Below are 15,117 nucleotides of genomic sequence, written 5' to 3' on the forward strand. Positions count from 1 at the left end.
AGATGTTTAACCTCTCCGAAACCGCCAAAATCAGCTGTCACTATGAATCATTCACAACAGATAGCTGGAGCTATCTTTAGGGAAACGAACTAATTTGTACTTCCAATATCTTTGGAATGAACGGAACCATGAATCAAAATTTACTATTTCTTTCTCCGTTCTTTTTTCAAGTTGTTCTGTGACGAGGATTTTTTCTCTGAATGATTTTAATTCTATTATTGATTGTGTCAAAGATGAATTAATCGAATTTAAGAGAATAGTCATTGTCCAACATCGTGTTAATAACCAACATCAAATTGTCAAAATAATATTGAGTGTCAGATAATAAAGATCTGTCTATTAAATTAAAAATTATGCTTCTCTTCTGAGAGATAGGATGATTAGAATAAAAATTCATCTACCTAAAAAAGTAGATTTATGATACCAATTAAAGATCAAGCGATTATCCTCAATCATTATTTTTATGTTCAAAAAATTTAATGAATCATCTTCAAACATTTGAAGTGAATTGAAGATGAGGATGAACAGAATTAAAGCATTCAAGAAAAAAATCAACTTCTTGAAATGGTATTGCTACATATAGATCGTCAACATAACGGTAATAAAATGGAACCTAAACATTGAAGGATATCATAGCTATTTTTTCTAATTTTTGCATTACTAAATCAGCAATGATAGGTTACAGCGGGTTCTACATATTAAATTACCTCATATAACATCATCAGAGAGACATAGTGGTTAGCTTTATCTTAACTTGATCACATAAGTAAGTCTTAATTTAATTTATTTCAATATCTGGGGCAATACAATAGTATTGGTACACTTTTGTAATATTACAGTTGATTAATTTTGACTTAAGTTTCTTATAATTGTACTGATTTTATACTGATGATCTATAATTTTATTTCTGGACATATAACTTTACGATGCAAAATTATTGATTGACTGTGTCTCTATTAAATGACTAAGGGATATTTTACCTCATTTTTAGCAACAGTTTTTTACTAATATGATTTTATGTATTTAATTCGACATAATTATTGATTAAAATTATATTGAAGAGCAGCGAAAAATCGAAATATTTTCTTTATTTGTATCTCTTAAAGACAAATTTTATGTATACATGTCCATCCAATGTTAGCTCATATTAGCATTTTTATTGTAATCGATTTAAATCGTTAGAGTTTAAACAACACAAATTATTAAATTATTAAATTATTTTTAGATCTACTTTTGAGCAAAGGATTTAATTAAATACAATTAAATACAATGTTACAATTAAAATACAATGTTAAACAGTTGGATTTGGAAACATTGTCAAGCAGCAGATAGCTTACAAGCAATTTGTAAAATATGTGACATGGTATTCTGAACGCAAGATTTTACATCTTCTATAAATAAACATCTGCGAACATCTTCATAGTCAAAGATAATATTGAAGCAAAAAAAGAGCTTCGATAAATTGCTTACTTAAAATAACATATTAGTATAATAATACAAATAAGCATAAAAAATTAATATTCTAATATTATCTACCACTAGCAAATTAATGATAGCTTTTATGCAGTTCCCTTTTTCAGCATTAATAATGTGCTTGAAAATGATGAATTTTGTGAAGCTGATTCCTTTGTTACGAGACTTGAAAAATTATTATCTTCTACATCAAATGATTCTGTGACATCTGTGTCGAGAAAATTCCTGAGTATAGTATCAGTCTAGGAAAGTACATTCAGAAGAAATTTAGAATGCTAAATGAAAATTTTTATGAGAAAATGAATATAAATTTACGACCATGTAGTGCAGAAAGACTGAATCTCTTGATAAACCTTTAGTAAGATTAATAATATCAAATCAATTTCCTCTTTTATTCATACATATAGTATCAGATTTCGTGAATTCATCTATTAATTAATAGAACCTAATTACAAGTTGCCATCTGGACCAACATTAAAAACAGACTGCTATTTATGATAACGAATGTACACAAAGTCCGAATTAAATGCTGCCTTGTCCGTCTCTTGTTCAATTAACTGGACTTCTAGATCTCAAAACTCTTATACTACTCTTATATTACTAAATGTCCACTTTATGAGTAACAAATGAGAAGGAAAGTGCCACACTTTAACAACAATATTGAATGAAACTCATACAGACATAAATTTAGCTAATCATATTAATTCTATCCTATATGAACTGACGGACAAGAAAATCGCAATTGTCACTGACTGAATGTTGCTTGCTATGAAATATATAAATACTAAAATAAAGAATAGTATATGTGCAATTCATATTCTACAGCTTGGTATAAAAGAAGATTTGAATGACCTAATATGTAGGATTTGTTCTACTGCAAAGAAAATATTGTAGTATCTTTATTCCATCATTCACATAAGCCAAGCAATGCACTTGAAGAACAACAGAACATGTTCGGCGTACCAATTTTCAAATTAATTCAGAATTGCCTTACGCGATGGAATTCCATATATTATATGCTTGATCGCTTACTTCAGAACAGGGTTCCTGTTGTAAACGTCCTCGCTAATAAAACAATTATTTCTCGTTGCACAGCTGAGCAATTTGAAATAACTGAGCGTGAATGAACACTTATAACTCAGACAGCACAAGACATCTTCAGGATCATCCTGGATATATTTTGGACGGCTCAGGACATTTATGAGATGTTTGTAGAACTTCAAATTTTTAAATCAATAAATATAGGTATCATGTAAATTTAATATGCACATATGATAACATTTAACAGAGTTGGTAAAAAATATGTTTTAAAAAATATGTTTTAACGTATTTTAAACATTCATTTATGTTTTTAATATGTTTTAAATATGTTTTTTTTATAGTACTGTTTAAAATTTGAAGCATTAAAAACATATTTAAGAAAAAACACAATACAGTTTATTCTTAAAAAGAACATTAATCTTTACCAACCCTGACATTTAATTATGTGGACATTAAATATAATTTAGAAACTTAAATATAAGAAAATATAAATATCCCATAAATATCTATTGGAAATGTCAGCAGGATGTCCTACATATATCCACAGTTATTTAGAGAACTTTGCTAGGACATCCCTCGGATAATTTATATACGAATACATAATTTTAAATGTTTATTTAAGTGTACAACGGCATTAATATGGGTCAATGCCTATTGATGCAATTGATTTATAAAAATGACCTGTGTATAATGACTCGTAATTTTAATTTTTCATTTTCAATATGGCGTTCGCTAATTGCGCGCGCAATCCTTGTAGGCATGCGATTCGCTACCGGCTCACTACTGTCTCGGAGTGCGTTCCGTTTTGTGCTAACAAGACTTGTAAGCATCATATAAATACAATATAACATGGAAATAATAAATAATATAAAAGTTATACTCTATATTATAATTATTATATTATATTATAATTATTTAACTTTACTTTATATATATAATAATAAAAATATACTTTATATATACTTTATATATATAATTTTACTTTATATATATATATATAATACTTTACATATATACTTTATATATATATAAACAATAGGGTTATGAAACTATTACATCGTTATTTATATGTTATAATAAACATAACACAGTAATGTTATGTCCATAGATGGCACTTAAGAGTGAAGCAAACATATTTTTAATTATTTGGTCAAGAGTGCTCTCTCTTTTTTTCTTCCTGAGTTAAGACGATTTTTTAAATATTAAATAAAGCATCACTGTTCTCTTATACTAACTGAGAATTATGATTAAGTGTCTACCTATACCTCCGAATCGAAACATAATAATTGGCGACAAGGAAGAAAAGAAATATCATCCAAGTATCGACTCACCTCGTTAAACACGATGGATAGTGCAACTTGCAAAGTTATTGTCTGTTTTCGAAAATGCATATCTCAACACGATCAACGCAGGAACAACAAGCGATGACTACTTCACATTCTTTAATAATATTATCAAAATTTGATCATTTGGACTCAGCACAAGAATTATTTATTCAATACATCCAATGATTCGAAAATTACATGAAAATGAAAAATGCATTCATAAACGAAATGTGTGCAAAGATGTTTCTAAATATCATCAGGATTAACAATTTTTTGCTTCTAGCAGCTCCAAAAGTACCTGCAGAAATTACGTATGGTATAATGAAATTGTTGCGTTATTGTCAAAGCATCTAAGAAAAAAAACATGGTTGTCGAACAACACCATTTCCTTTCGTGTATGCAATCAGAACAATAATCAATCGCAGATTATAGCAAATCTGAAAAAAATAACTGCGATTTTAAATGCGAATGTGGTAAGTCGATTAATGATATCTTCTTTAGCGCAATTTATTCGAAGCATAAATGATGCATCAATTACTAATAACCTTTTACTAATAACCAGTTTCAAAAACGACATTCGCACAAATTTTTGATAAAGGAGTAGCTCTCGAGGCTTCAAAAATGAGTAATAAAGAAATTTCGAACACAAGCATCAGCACATCAAAGGAAACAAAATCTCATTATGAAATAGAGTTAATTCTTTAAATCGGAATTCGTCAAGCAATAATTATCTCTGTCAACGTTTGAATTCAAGACATCAATCAAAATCAAGACTAAATTATTGAAAATTGGGAATCAATGACTGCTGTCTTCGCTGCGGAAAATCCGAGCATCATCCTAGCAGTGTCGTATAGACAAGAATCGATTGAAATGTAATGCTTGTCAACGAAAAGACTATATCGAAAAGATTTGCATTAAAACTACTTCAAAAAAAGAGCAGAAACCAACAAACAGCATCGAATTCTAAGCCAATTAATCAAATCGAAGACAGCTAAGATGATATCAATTACCTCAATGTCAACAACATTATTGACATTTTTGGGGAAGAACGAATGTTGAAAAGCGATTCCAATAAATATTTTGTCAACATTTTAATCAAAGCAAAAATTCAAAAAGAAGTTGATTCAGGAGTTGGATTAACATTATTGCCAGAATCAGCGTTTAAGAAATTAAAGCTAATATCAAAAATGTAAAGAATAACGATTCATTTTTTGTGTTAAAAAATATGCGATAAGCGAGCTTTAATGTGAATTTATATTGATCTTCTGAATAATTAATCATTGTACGATCTAAAATATTTTAATTATTAAAAAGCGTTTTTCTTTTCCTTAATTTTTAAATATAATCTGGAAATTCCGTATTTTCACACAAAGTCATTCTTTGCTTCCATAAAAAGGGAATCATAAACGAAACATATTAGTCGCCAGATGCATTATTATATTGCATAAACAATTATTATATTGCATAAACAATTTTTTTCTTTTTTTCTTTTTAATATATATTTTTGTTGGTAAATTTCATTCTCTGGACTTTATCTTACTTAATTAACGCGTACCACAAGCGATTGGAAAGAAAAAGAATTTGTTACTATCTTACTGACTTGCGATAATTTTTTAAATATTTTGCACTTCTTTCTTTGTCATCTTGATATTGTATTAACATTTCTTTGATTAGCAATTTTGCGTTCTTAATTTAATTAACTTGTTTGTAATCCTTTATTGTCATCTGTATGTATTGATGATAGTCAAATCTTGATCAAAACGTCTATGTTTTCTTATAGAATAATAATAAATATATTTTCGTTTCAACATCTGTCGTCGTGGCCCCTTATTTTTTATATACTAGGTGTATAAGCTTAAATCCGCTGTTTGCTCATAGGTGGCATTGGTGAGCATACAAAGCTACCCTGCACACAACATAATTTTTTTTATGTGTTTGACATCTGTCAACATTAATCAGTGCACATCATCAGCAATTTCATATAACAACATACGTTTCTTTTGTAATCATGTCTAGCTTTTGCTAAAAAAAAGCATATGCGGGAAGCTTTTCTGTTTCAATTTGAAGAAATCGGCTGCCGAATCGCATTGAATGCTTGTGGAGGCCTATGGGGACAATGCTTTATCGGAAACAACATGTAGAAATTGGTTTCGTCGGTTCAATGACGACAATTTTGACCTGAGTGACAAGAAGCGTGAAAATCAACTCAGAAAGGTTAAGGACTGTCAATGCAGGCTCTTTTGGACGAGGACGATAGCCAATCGCAAAAAAATGCTTGCCGAGCAATTGGGTATTTCTCAAGCAGCCATTTCCATGCGGATATATGCCATGAGGAAGGTTCAAAAGATCGGAAAATGGGTGCTGCATGAACTGAAAGATAGGCAGATGGAGCGACGCTTAAACACATGCCAAATTCTGCTTGCCAGACAAAAAAGAAAGTCGTTCCTGCATCGGATTGTGACAGGCAATGAAAAGTGGGTCTATTTTCAGAATCCTAAATGCAAGAAATCTTGGGTTGATCCCGCGCAATCATCAACATCTTCCTCGAGACCAAATCGTTTCGGACGGAAGACGATGCGTTTGGTGGGATCAGGAGGATGTCATCTACTACGAGCAGTTAAAACCTGGTGAAACTGTTAATGTTCACCGCTACCACCAACAACTGATCAAATTGCACCGTGCTCTGCGTGAAATAAGGCCGCATTATCGGAAAAGATATGATAAGCTAATTTTCCTCCACGATAACGCACCATCGCACACGTCAACAATGGTCCAAAACTACTTGGAGACACTCAACTGGGAAGTGCTACCCCATCCCGCTTACTCACCAGATCTGGCACCTTCTGACTATTATCTGTTTTCGTCGATGGGCCACGTGCTCGCTGAGCGGCACTTCGATTCTTACAAAGACGTCCGAAAATGGCTTGATGAGTGGTTTGCCTCGAAAGATGAGGAATTTTTTTGGCATGGTGTACACAAATTGCTCGAAAGATGGGAAAAATATAGTTAGCGAGAGTAAGTACTTTGAATAAATTTGTTTTTGCTTCCTAGGAAAAAAAATGTATTTTTCTGACTAAAAAACAGCAGATTTAAGCTTATACACCTATAACAACGATTCAATTTAGATCTTATACTTCGGAAATATTTGCAGCACTTGGATACATTTAAATTCAAGACGAATACAAGGGAATATCAAAGGAAATTGCATACATAGTGCCTAACAGATTTTCTCCATTACTACATGACTCTATTACACTTAAATCGAACTTAAAGAAATCGATAGAATAACTGCAAATGTCAATCAAATAAATCCAATCGACTCAATATGATTAAAAAAATCGAAGAATAAGAAACACTTATACTGAAAATAGGGACTATTTTCCAACTATATTTCTAAAATTCATTTGTTCCTTGAAATTGAAACCTGATTACTGAATTTGAAACCTGCATATCAAGACAAGAAGTATCTTACGAATACCTTACGATACTTCAAAGAAAAATAAGAACTCGATTTGGAAACAGAAGAGATAATAACGAAAATTGAATCCAGTGACTGAAGATTGCTGTTATTAGATGTACAACTTTGCTTCCGCCGTTTTCCTATAGATGGCTTTAGCGGTAAGTGGTGGTCGAAATAAATAGATCATAGACGTCATACAATAAACTTGGGCATCTGTCAACATAACCCCATAGAAACATTAGTCGGTTTGTGTCTGCTTCATAAAGTTATTCTCGATTCAAAATGTCAGTTTACGAGCCAAATTCTCGTCATTTGCGGGAGGTTTTAATTTTTTGCTTCAATATGAAGAAATCTGCGGTTGAGGCTCATCGAATGCTCTCAAATACTTATGATGAGGCCGCTATTAGTGAAAGAACGTGTCAGTGAGTGAGTGGTTTCAATTTCAAGAACGGTGATTTTGACATCGAAGACCGGCATAGCGGTGGAAGAGAGAAGGTTTTCGAAGATGCAGAATTACTTGAGCAAGACTCGTGTCAAAATCAAGAAGAATTGGCACGATCATTGGGAGTAACTCAACAAGCCATTTCAAAACGCCTCAAAGCCATAGGAATGGTTCAGAAGCAAGGAAATTGGGTGCCGTACGAATTGAAGCCGAAAGATGTTGAACGGCGTTTGTTTGCTTATGAACAGCTGCTTGAAAGGCAAAGACGGAAAGAATTTCTGCATCGCATTGTGACTGGGGACGAAAAATGGATTCATTACGATAATCCCAAGCGCAGAAAATCATGGGGAGTTCCCGGCCATGCTTCCACGTCGACGGCCAAACCGAATATTCACGGCTCCAAGGTCATGCTCTGTATTTGGTGGGACCAGCTCGGCGTAGTGTATTATGAATTGTTAAAACCGACTGAAACAATCACAGGCGATCGATATCGAACGCAATTGATGCGTTTGAGCCGAGCATTGAAAGACAAACGACCGCAATACAACGAGAGACAGATAAAGTGATTTTGCAGCATGACAATGCTCGACCCCATGTTGCGAAAGTGGTCAAGATATACTTGGAAACGTTGAAATGGGAAGTCCTACCCCACCCGCCGTATTCTCCAGACGTTGCTCCCTCTGACTATCACTTGTTTCGATCAATGGCACACGGCCTGGCTGACCAGCACTTCCGGTCTTATGAAGAAGTAAAAAATTGGATCGATTCGTGGATAGCCTCAAAAGATGACCAGTTTTTTCGACGCGGGATTCGTACGCTACCCGAAAGATGGCAGAAAGTAGTGGCCAGCGATGGACAATACTTTGAATCATAAATATATAACCAATTTTTTACAATAAAGCCTCGAATTTCGGAAAAAAAACGGTGGAAGCAAAGTTGTATACCTAATACTTGTCATACCTAAATCGAATGGGAAGCTAAGGCTTTGTGTCGGTTACAAAGTGGCCTGTCAACCCTCAACTCGAATCTGCTCATTATCCAATTCCGAAAATCGAAATAATTCTAAATAATCTCCGGAATTCAAAACATTTCTGTACGATCCTGAGAGCGACTAACTGATTCTCTTCCAAGGCTCATAGCAAATACATAGCCTCTCATTTCCAAGTCACCGTTACCTCCGAGTTGGTGCTCCCGGAAACGTCTCAGGACGTCTAAACATTGTGGCATAAATGGAATTGACGGTATTAAGACATCCTGGGGCTGCTGCCTGAGGGTGCCTCTCGACACCTTGATCTCTGTTGGAGATTCTTTGGGGCCGGAATCAGGGTTGATGAAGCCCAAGGAAATTATGAAATTGACAAAGGGCATCTTAGGACAGTTGGTTCTCTTAGCACCTTGATTCCTCTGTTGAGGATTTTTTGCTGGGATTGTGATTGATCCTGGTCTTCCTAAGGAAGCTATACTGACACAACATAATCATGACTTGGTGCTGGAAAAGCCAAATGATTCTTATGTGACGAACCTGGAATTGACGATAGGGCATCCTGAGACTGCTGACCCTCTTGACGTCTTTATCCCTCTGCTGGGATTCTTTGGTACTGAGATCGGAGTCGGCTTCTTCTAAGGAAGCAAACTAACACAGCATAGCTACGAGTCGGCGCCGTAATGGTTAAATGGCTCCTATGTGGCAACCGCAACTATTGTGACGCGGCCGTGCGTTTTGACTCTGTCGTCACTGCCCCCCTTTTCTCGGAGAGGAGAGCGATGGCAGTAGATGAAGGATCCCTCTGGGACTGAATCACGACTCGAATTGATTTCGGGCTTTGGTGGAACCAGGGTGCCTAACAGACGAATGATTATATTATATTATATTACATTTTTCAACTCATATCGAACACCGATGAATGAATATTTAATGATAAGCGTTTCCAAATAATGACACTCGTTCAAAGGCCAAGGTGTAAGAAATCGTGCTTAGGGTCTGCGTGATTGCGGAACATAAATCGATCAGTCTCGAACGTCCAAGGTACTTATCGCCCCCTGGAGTCAGAGTCATTTAGTAGCGTATAGGTGAGTATGCCATTCGACTTCTTTTCTCTATCAAAAAAAAATAATATGAAGTTAAAAAATAATATGAAGTTAAAAATAACAGTAAAATATGGCAAAGTTTGAACAAAGTTGGGAAAAGAGCCAAGATTAGGATCGAAGTGTCAGGATAGTCCTAGAGAGGTGTGACTCTCAAAAAGAGTCAATAAAGACAATTAGCAAACTTCACGCTGTCGCAAAATAGCCCTAGAATGGATAATCTAGTGAAGCAATATGCACATTAACGAAAAGAGCAGGTGGCAAAAATAGACAAAACCATCGTGAAGTCAGCATAGTCTTACAAAGCGATACATAAAGATATGAATCGCAAAGACAAGGCACTCAAGCGGCATTATCTTCCAGCTCCAAGTTAGCAGGAGTTAGGATACTGCAGCTGAATACGAGGCGGTCAGCTGCGAAAACAAGAGAGGTGCGTCAACTCGTCGCTAAAAAGCGATTGCATCTTGTTATTACAGGCATGTCAGGAAGCAAGGCAAGAGCCTTTTATGGGCTAGGAACGAGAATGAAAGTTGCTGCGTTTGGAACGTCCACGGGCGTTGGTAGCGATCAGCAACCCCCAATTGCAAATGATATTTGTCTTGCAACTTGGCACGATCCACTGTATGTGTAGAAGTGCAGGCTCCTATATCGTGTTACTTTCAATATAGTGACGAAATCTAGGACCACCTCAGGCACTTTGAGAAGATGCTTCATTCCCTGAGGGGCGAGAGATTCATAATGGCAGTAGATGTCAACGCGCGATCGTCGCTCTGGGGTTTCCCGGAGACTACGAGAGAGGAAGGAAGATCTCATCCGCGCATTTGGCCTTGAGATAATAAACGAAGTCCATCAAGAGCCTATCTTCGAAACGAGGAAAGGATCTTTTATAGACCCTGGTGTCTCCTTAAATAAGTCAACTCATCGGTATGGAAGGTGAAACAAGAATGGATGACCAATGACCACAGTCCCGCAGAGATCGGGCTAAGGACAGTGAATGACCGCAGAACTGCAAATAGTAAGTTTAACATACGACGGGCAGACTGGGAATGATTCAGTGAGAGCCTGAAAGATCAATCCAGATCAAGGTTTGGGTCTCTCGGCCTGAAATCTGCGGAAGAAATAGAAAGAAAGGTCGGAGAGTTACAGGAGATTATTTTGGAAACATGCGAAAAATCGATGCCGAAAAAAAGGATTTTCAGAAAGTCAAATCCATGTGGAAGAATTGACAAAGCTGAAAAAAGAAATGAGCAATAGAGAAAAATGATCCAAGGATTAAAAGAATCAAGAAATCAAAAGAATCAAAGGAATACTGAATCTGAAATTGGAACAATCAGTACCTTAAAACAAGAATACTGAAAATTCTTACGTCAGTATAATAGGGGATAAGGAGGATAAAGTATGAAAGCTGGTAAAAGTTTGTCACAGAATGTGGTAATGAAAAATCATGGGGCTTTACATATAAACAGTAAGCGAATAAATTAAAAATAGAAAAAGTCATAAGCACATTCAGAAGAGGTGAGTATCTGACAAAGACCGTAAAGGAAACGGCATAATGTTTGTTGGATACACATATATGAAATGATCTAAACCATGAAAACAAGGCAAAATTAGAAGTCTAGCAAAAATAGCGCTAGATACAACAGATGCCCCATTCTTCACAGGGAAGGAAATGGCCATAGCGGTCAAAACATTCAAGAACGACAAAGCTCCAGGCATAGACTTGATAGAAGTCTAAAAATATCCCTGGATAAGAGAAATCCCTGAATAATTCCTAAGAGTATTTAATGGGTGCCTTTAGTGAGGGCGTCTTTCCTATAATCTGGAAGGAGGGCTCATTCCTTCTGAAGGAAGGAGGACAAGGACGTGAAAGAAAATCCTATAGATCAACATGTCTCTTCCTTGTAATAAGGAAACTCTTCGAGAAGCTTCTCAAAATACGTTTAACAGACACTGGCATCGGGATCTCCGATCGATAGTTCGGATTTATGCCAGGCAAGTTGATGGAGGATGCGGAGCTATGATGGGCAGTCTCTGCCTCCGAAGAAAGGCTGTGACGTTGCTCTTTGACATACATTTCTGGTGCCTTTGATAACGTCTGGTGGCCATTAGTGTTGCAAGGATTGAAGTCGAGAGAATGTCCTAAGAATGTCTTCGAAGTTATTTCGACAAAAGGCGAATAAGTTTAGTAATTTCAATAGGAGATACAAAAGTATTAAAGATTCGGTGCTTGGACCGACTTGCTGGAAGTTAATTTGATGAACTGCTAGAGATATAGACTAAAGATCGATTCGTAGCATATGCAGACGATCTTATTATATTGATAAGTAGTAACTCTCGAAGGGAAATAGAAGCTGAAAGCCAGGTATTAGCTGAAAACCAGATTGTTGAATGGTGTAAATCGGCCAAACTTCAAATCAATTTTCGAGCAAAAGACTAAAGCAATTTTGCTCAGAAGCAAAAAGTTAAGAAGAGTCCAAGTCGATAGACAGAGAGGAGCACGCCAAGATAGAAGATCAAAGAACAAGAAAAGAAGAGTAGATTTTAAAAGTAGATTCCCACCCATTGTTAGAATAGGTGAGTCAAAAATCAGATTCAAAGACTTGACGGTTAAATACCTTGCTGTTCATTTCGATAGGGGTCGAATCACATTGCAAGTATCTAAAGAATAAAATAGGGATACTCTTCAACAAACTTGCCAAGCTGGCAAGATCCTTTCTACAATCTACTGGAGAGTGTTCATCCCAGTAGTTGCATATGCGGCTGCAGGATGGGCCGATATGTGTACTGAAGGACAAGAATGTTCTTAGGGTTATGCAGCGCGAAGTGCTTATAGCACGTTCAAGCCGCACAGCATTATGGGAGTCACTCTGCGTGATAGTAGGACAAACTCCCATTGACCTACTCCTAGATAAGCGTAGAGTATGAGATAAGAAAAGGCAAAGACATAGAAATAAATGAAACCGTAATTGGAAAGGATATGGAAAACGTAAAGAAAATAAGGAGAGAAATAAAAAAAATGTGACAAACAAAGTGGGAAACTTTGAAAGAGTTAAGTGACGTTCACCTTCTTCAATAGCAAACAAGAAAGGGTTTCAGGCCGAATTTCAGTCCAACTACTGGTCTATGCAGATTCTAACTGGACATGGTACAACTTCTATGCGAAACTCTCACAACTAAGGCTTACTGAAAATAGCTCATGCAAATGCGGAGTTAAAGAAGACACACAGTCTGATACCTCATCTTAGAGTGCCCAAAATTTGAGGTGCAAAGAATTATTTTACGAAATATAGTTCTTCATAAAGAATGGAAACTGCCTGAAGCGTACAATTCCTAGTGTCAAACGCTGAAGCATTTCAAACACTCGTCGACTTCTCTAAAGAATCATTATGGATAAAACAATCTCAAAGAGAGGATTAAATTCTGGGACTGTTCACCAGGACAGGGCTAATGCGCTCGAAGTGGTATGTGAAGCTCAATTAAGGAAGACCTGCCTCTCATTACAGGAGTATCTTTGACAAAACAAATCCGTATCTCGTCACGTAAACATACGCACTACTGAACAGTTTAGAGAAACATATAATAACACTTTTATTACAGGATCAGGGCGCGATTTGAGGACGAGACGCAAATGAGTGGGTCTCCCCGTAGGCGTGAGGCGCCTCAAGAACTCAGGACTCGAGACGCGTCGCGGCGAAACTGCTCATTCCTGCAAAAAAGCCCTGCAGACATTGCTGGATTTTTCCATTGCCCTTCTCGGAACGGTTTCGTTGGATGATGGAATAGTAGTCTATCGCATATATTTTTAAGGATGAGATGGCATGTTCGCTCCATCTTCGGGACGGGGCCAACTAAGAATAACTGTACGATACACATAAAGATCTACATAAAGTATACATTGCACATTTTGATGGATAAAGAAAGCAAAAAGATAAAAACCATTTCTACACAGAGAGGAACTTATCTTGTCAATAGACTATCATTTGATTGGCATCAAAACCGCCCCAAGTGAATTTCATCGAATTTTGAACCAAATTTTAGGTGACTAGATAGTGTTATCACATATTTTGACATAATCCATGGAGAATCAATTGAACAGACACATTAGCGATTAATCAATTGTCTCAATTGAAAGAATATAATTTACACATCAATCGACAAAAATGTCACTTTTTTTAAGGAAGAAACATCATATCTTGGATATGTCATCAATCATAACAAAATAGCAAAATGTCCAAACAAAATTAAAACTATAATAGAAATAAAGTAGTCCACAAATTCAGAAGAAGTAAAAAAACGATTTCGGCATGGCGACGTATTACTCAAAATTCATACCCAACGCATCAATTATTACATACCCTCTACGATGTCTACTTTAGAGAATATAAAATTCAGATGGACAACAGTCTGTGAAGCAGTCTTCATAAAGTTAAAAGAAGAAGTTGCCAGTAATTATGTATATCCTAATATCGTTCAATTCAAAATTACTTCTTACATTGGCTTGCGATGCAATCCCACGGGAATCGCAGCGGTACTTTCACATATTGTTAATGAAATAGAGCGGCCGAATGCTTTCGCTTCAAGATCAACATCGGCAGAGCAGAACTACAGTCAACTGGACAGGGAAGCATTAGCAATAGTTTTTGCTGTTGACAAATTTTTATGTACACATATGGACGAAAAATTTGACTTAACTACAGATAATCAACCGTTAATCCGCATTTTCAAACATGATGCTAATTTACCATTGATAATAGCAAGTCGATTCCTGAGATATGCTACTTTTCTACAAAGTTTTAATTATGTGATAAAACACTAGAAAGGAGGAATATATATATATGTGGACTATTTATCAAGAGCATCTTTAGCAACGACGACTGGGATGATCGAATCAATCTTCAATCAAGAAGTTGAGAAATTGCAAGATCAGTCAATCAATCAAATTTCAACTATAACATTAAATCACCAAACACTAGTGGTAGAAATAAGAAAAGATGTCGAACTTTCAAAGTTGAAAAATGATTTGCAAACTGGAAAAGTCGTCGACCCCGAGATTACAATCGAAGATGGCGTAATATTCAAACGAATCAGAATCATGTTTCCGAAAAGCCTTCCAGTTGTTTTGGAAAAATTATATTATATAGATAAAAATGAAACAACTAGTTCGACTTTACGTGTATTGGAAACTAATCGATCAAGAGCATTTAATCAAATCATGCAAACAATATGCACTCGTGAAGAAAAGAATACCAAAAACATCTTTCCATATATATATATATATATATATATATATA

Source organism: Atta cephalotes (assembly GCF_000143395.1).
Source record: "Atta cephalotes unplaced genomic scaffold scaffold00036, whole genome shotgun sequence".
NCBI lineage: Eukaryota > Metazoa > Arthropoda > Insecta > Hymenoptera > Formicidae > Atta > Atta cephalotes.